Raw genomic sequence first — 6,032 nt, forward strand, 5'->3', positions numbered from 1 at the left:
GGGGGTAAGATGGGAGGGGAATACCACTTATCTAGGTAAGACTTGCATCACGTAGGACACAGCCCAAAACCTGAAGACAAGTGACCCTGAGCAGCCAATAACCATTTAGAAGTTCGTGCCCTTTGCTCTGTAGAACTGCCCCAACACAGCCACCGTGGACATCAGACTCCAGCCTCAGAGCCTCTGCCCCAGCAAGATGTGAGAGCCAGCAAGAGACGGACGGGAGACGCACTAGAAAAATGCAGCCGGTTTTCTAGAAGGCTTTTCCAGGTTTTCAGCACCATAGCTTGAAACCTGTGACCTGAACCATCTCCGCCTGGGTTCCGCTCCTCAGCTTCAGCAGGCAGATCCCTGGGCCCCTCTCAGAGTCCTGGGCAGCACACAGAAAGCCTGCTGTCCCTGCTTTGCAGTGCAGGGCAGCGATGCTCAGAATGATACTCCTGAGCAAGTAAGATCAAAGTAAGTGCTCTGCCTGGTGAAATGTAAAAGTTGCTCTCTGGGAGCCGTGTTCTGATCAGGGCAGAGATATCTAAAGTCACCAGAAAAAGGGGGGAAATGCCACTCAAACCAGCAAGGCTTGATTTGATAAAATATCTTTAAAAGCAATCAGGATGTTTGCTTTTAAGGCAAAGTCCAATGCAGGAAGTGGAGAAAGTGGATGGGGACGTACATAAAACCAGACTGGCCGTGTGTGGATGATGGTTGAAGCTGGTGATGGTGACATGGGTTCATTCTCGTATACTGTGTGTTTTTATGTTTCCAAATCTCCATAATAAAAAGTTAAAGAAAAAAGAGAGCGTTATTAACTACTAGAGGCCCGGTGCACAACATTTATGCACTGGGGCCCGGGGGCGGGGGGGTCCCTCAGCTCGGCATACGCCCTCTTATAGTCCAGGACACCTCGGGGGATGTCCACCTACCAGCAGTTAGACATCCCTCTCACAATCAGGGGCTCTCACAGTCCAAGACCCCTCGCTCTTTACTGCCCACCTGCAGTGGAGGTGGGAGAGGCTTGAGCACGGCTCCTGCTTTCAGCGTCTGCCCCCTGGTGGTCAGTGCGTGTCATAGCGACCAGTCGTTCCACTGTTTGGTCAGTTTGCATATTAGGGTTTTATTATATAGGATAAATATATTCAAACACCAGTGTCACAGGGACCAACATTACCTGTCATAATTCTGCCCAAGTAATGCCTTCCTTGAATTTCCCAGGCTCATTGGCAAACTAATCCCTACTGTGAACTAGATCTGTTAGCATTAAATGTTCCATGTATGTCAGTGAAAACTCCCTTGTTCTCATTCCTGGAGAAAACATTCGGATGGTGCTAGCACAGCTCCTCAATCCACAGTCATCGTCTGCATTACCTGTGACCAGACCAGGATTCTGGTTTTGATTCTAGGCGTATTACGAAGAATTAGAAAAAGTTTACCATCTAAGATAATATGACTGGTAAACCCACTTAAGCCAGGCACAGGTACGCACATACTGTCACAACCCACGGAGAGTGAATGCACAGCGAGGGGGTGAGGTTCACCTCCCACAGTGTGGCCTGCAGGATCAGGACGCCTGATTCCACATGTGCAAGGCATGTGTCCGTTTGACATCCACTCATGTACTAAATATTAGCAAGGCTGGGTTTCTCTGACTATACCTACCTCATCTGTATTCCTGCAGACACAAAACCTCTAATGTCCTTCCCACACTCCAGCGAGTTGCCTCCACCTCTCCTGGGGTGCGTGTTCTTGTCATTGTTCTGTTTGATGAAACAATATTTCCTAGTATACCAGAAGACACTGTTATTTTAATTTTTCTTCTCATTTTAAAAAAGACTTCTGTCCATTCTACTGTCTGATGATATGCTGGCATCCCTTCCAGTGCCCTCAGCCGTGATGATGGCTCAGGTACGCTTGACTTTGAATGCAAAGCCGGAAGAAGGCCTCACAACTAGACACACCAGGACACGTGTGGCTGAGATCAGCCTTTCACGGGGCCCAGAACAATGAAGGGGCATGAGAAGGGCACCTTCAATTCGAGGTCAAAGATCAGGACGCAAGCCCTCTGAACTTTGTGTTCTTTAATGCCGTTTCCCCTTCACAAACAAATCCGACAAAAATTGCCCCTTCTACTGCACAGGCTTGTTTTAAGTATAATGCAGGTGGCTCCGGTGGCGGACACTGGATTCGCTACCCAAAAGCCATTCATTCACAGGCCATGTTTTCCTTTGCCTTCCTGTGCCTAAATATGCACATTCCAAGCCAAACTGGCCACCAGATCCAGTTCTGGCCAACGAGATGTCAGGAGGAGGGGCGGGCAGTCCCGAGTGGAGCCCTTGGCTGGCTTGCCCCCTCCATCTCTTACTAGTACTCTCCAACCCACTTTCCATAAAGCAACCAGAGTGACCTTTTAGAATAGTAAAGCAGGTCACACCGTTACCCTCCTGAAACCCTTCGATGGCTTTCCATTGCAGTTAGAATAAAATCCAGACTCTTCGCAATGGACTGGCTCCCTCTGCCTCTCTGGTGTCACTCCGTTATTCTCCCCCACGCACGGCAGGCCAGCCAGACCTTCTGTTCCTCAAACATGCCAAGCGTTTTCCTGGCTCGCGGCCTTTCCACCTGCTCATTCCTCTGCCCTGTGCTCTCCTCCAGCTCGTTGCGTGATCTGCCCTTTCAACTGTCAGCTTTTAACTCATACGGTCAGTGTCAGAGATGCCTTCCCTGACCACCGTGGTGTCTTAGAAGGGCCCCGCATTCACCCTCTACCTCGTCACCCAATTTGTTTCATTGTTATCTCTTATCCCAATCCAGTTACTCTGTGTATTTATTTACTTGTTAGTTATCTTTTATCGCTGGAATATGAGCATCACTGGACTACAGCTTTTGTCTACTTTGTTTATGGCTATGTCCTTAGCCCCTTGCACAGTGCCTGAAACATACGAGACAGCCATTCACTATTTGCTGAATAAATGAATGGTTCTTGCACCTCATCTTTTATTCATTACTTCTTCAAAGGCAATGAGAGGCTAAACAAGAGTTCATAGTGGGAATAACAAGTGCTTAACACAGGACATGCATGATGGGTGGATGTCTTCCAGGAAGGGGTAATCAGGGAAGCCAACTTGGTAGCAAAAAAGGGGGGGGGCAATTGTGATTGGCTGAGAGTGGAATGCACTGGAAAATTCTGTCTTCATCACTGCCCAATGGCTATTTGAATTGCCATGGCTGTACACACCTTAGGAACCCTCAGGAGAAGACATTTGGAAGTGAAGGTGACCTGGCCAGTCAATGCAAAATGCCTGCTTCCTGCAGACACAGCATCACATGCCGGGTGAGGGGGCTCTTACTGTTCATTTAAATTTCTCACCAGCTGACGTAGCTGAGTGGTTGAGGGTCAACCTATGAACCAAGAGGTCACAGTTAGATTCCTGGTCAGGGCATATGCCTGGGTTGCAGGCTTGATCCCCAGTGCGGGGCATGCAGGAGGCAGCTGTTCAATGATTCTCTCTCACCATTATGTTTCTATCTCTCACTCCTTCTCCCTTCCTCTCCGAAATCAATAAAAATATCTCTTAAATAAATAAATTCTCATTTCTTTTTCTGTCTTCTCCTCACAGGCCTCCTCTATTCAAACCAACTGCTGATTTACCTCCTGGAGCTCTTCAAAGCACTGATTAACATTTCACATTCAGCCTCTCTCTGCAGATGTGTGTGTGTACAGATGCTCCTCTGCCTACCGTGGGGTTCCGTCTGCTAAACCCATCACAAATGAAAATAGCGTAAGTGGAAAATGCCTTTAATACACCTGACCTACCGAACATCATAGCTTAGCTCAGCCTGCCTTAAACGTGCTCAGAACACAAAGGCTATTTATAATAAAATTTTTAATATCTCATGCAAATTATTATGTGACCATTATAAAATTTAAAAATCCTAAATTGAACTCTCGTAAGTTGGGACCATCTATGTATATAAACACACACACATATATATTTATCATTTTGCAGAAATTTTTGAAAGCAGGTGGTTGCCATGCTGAGTGGTTTACAAATGGAAACACTTAAGGGAAGGGGATGATTTTGTAGGAAACAAATGGCAGGGGTCCTCAAACTTTTTAAACAGGGGGCCAGTTCACTGTCCCTCAGACCATTGGCAGGCCGGACTATAGTTTAAAAAAAACTATGAACAAATTCCTATGCACACTGCACATATCTTATTTTGAAGTAAAAAAACAAAACGGGAACAAATACAATATTTGTATTTGCATGTGGCCCGCAGGCTGTAGTTTGAGGACCCCTGCAAATGGCATTCAAAGATACTGACCGCAAAGAGGTGCAAACTATTATCCACAATCAAGGCTGCTATGAGCAGAATGAATGAGCCTAGCTCCCCTCCTTTCCACCATAGAGTTGGTATTAATTTGCAGACATCAAGACACTTCACCCCTAAATACTTATACAGATATCTCCTAATTTTCTCCCATTTAACCTCAATACCATTATCACAACTAAGAAAATTAATAAGCATTCCCTAATACCATCTAGAACACAGATTATATTCAAATGTGCAAGAACTCTTTCTTTTGAAGGTCTCATTGCACATCATATCAAATATATTAAAATATATCCCTAGCACTGTTTTTCTGAAAATTTGTTTTAATGATTTAGCTAAAAATAAACCATTTATTTTGTAATCAGCTAATCTCTCAGCAAGCATGGTACATGGTCCTTTTGAAGTGAAATAATCTAACCTATTGATTTAAAATATAATTAATGTGGGTTTTTGCCATGGCCGGTGTGACTCCCATGCACCAAAAGAGCACTGGTTCAATTCCTGGTCAGGGCGCATACCCAGGCTGCAGTTCAGTCCCTGGTGGGGTGCATACGGAATCGATGTTTCTCTCTCACATAGATGTTTCTCTCATGTGCTCGCTCCTTTCCTCTCTCTCTAAATTCAATAAAAATGTATTGTTAAATATATATAAAATTAATGTTTTATGAATATTAATGTTATCAATTGATAACGCCTGCATAATTTTTAGTTTATAGACATTTAAATGTTTCTTAAATGTTGTTTTCATATTTTGGGGTCAATCCTTTTTTATTTTTTTTCAGGTCTTCAGAATTTGCCTTGGTCCTAGGCATGGTGCAGAGCTGCCTACCAGCTTGCCGGGGCAGGAGATAGGAGAGGGTGACTCATCCTGTGGCCTCCAAAATAGAAATGGATTTCAAGCCACAAACACACAAACACGTCTGCCTCCTTGAGGCAGCCGCCAATGCCCAAGTTCCAAAACCTGGGCTGAAGCGAGGCGTCCTGAGGCTCAGAGGGGAAGAAAGGGTGAGAGATAAAAGCTGCTTCTAGGAGACAATGGTTTCCTCCGGTGCAGCCCAGCCTCAATGGGTCCCCTCTGAGGGGAGGAGGCTCTGAGACAGTAGTTACAAAATGTAATCTGAGAAGCCGCACTGGTCAGAAACTCCAGGTTGGGACCCACAGTTTGGAAGAGTTTGGTAGCTTTTTGTTTTGTTTCTGCTGTGGAGGATATCTGAAATCACGAGTATCTAATTTAAATTCAATTCATAAAACCTACTCTGGCTGTAGGAAATTTAGGGATGATGGCTCTCATAAGACAAAAACACAATAGAAAGTGGAGAAGTCTGTATTAGACACTTTCTTAATTGAAGGAGTCCTATTTATGCTTCCAAGAGGATTTCATTAGTATAAGTCAACCTTAATTGTGTAAAGGCATAAAAAAAGACAGGTATTATTATAATTGACCCCATTTTGCAGATGGGAAAACTGAGGCTGGGAGACATTAACAAATAGATCCAACTGGTTTGTAGAGGTCTTGCTGAGATTCAGTTGGTAGAATTGGATGAACCTTGCTTGCCATGATGATTCAAGAGAAAAAGATGAGGATTTCAAGTATTTTAGGTGTGTGTGTTTTTTTCATAAAGAATTGCCTTTTTTTTTCTTTTTTTAAGCTTAGCAAAGGAGTTAAAAGCAGAGTGACTTCATTTTTACTTTCATATAACAAAACT

Source organism: Myotis brandtii, unplaced genomic scaffold, assembly GCF_000412655.1.
Source record: "Myotis brandtii unplaced genomic scaffold, ASM41265v1 scaffold53, whole genome shotgun sequence".
NCBI classification, from domain to species: Eukaryota; Metazoa; Chordata; class Mammalia; order Chiroptera; family Vespertilionidae; genus Myotis; species Myotis brandtii.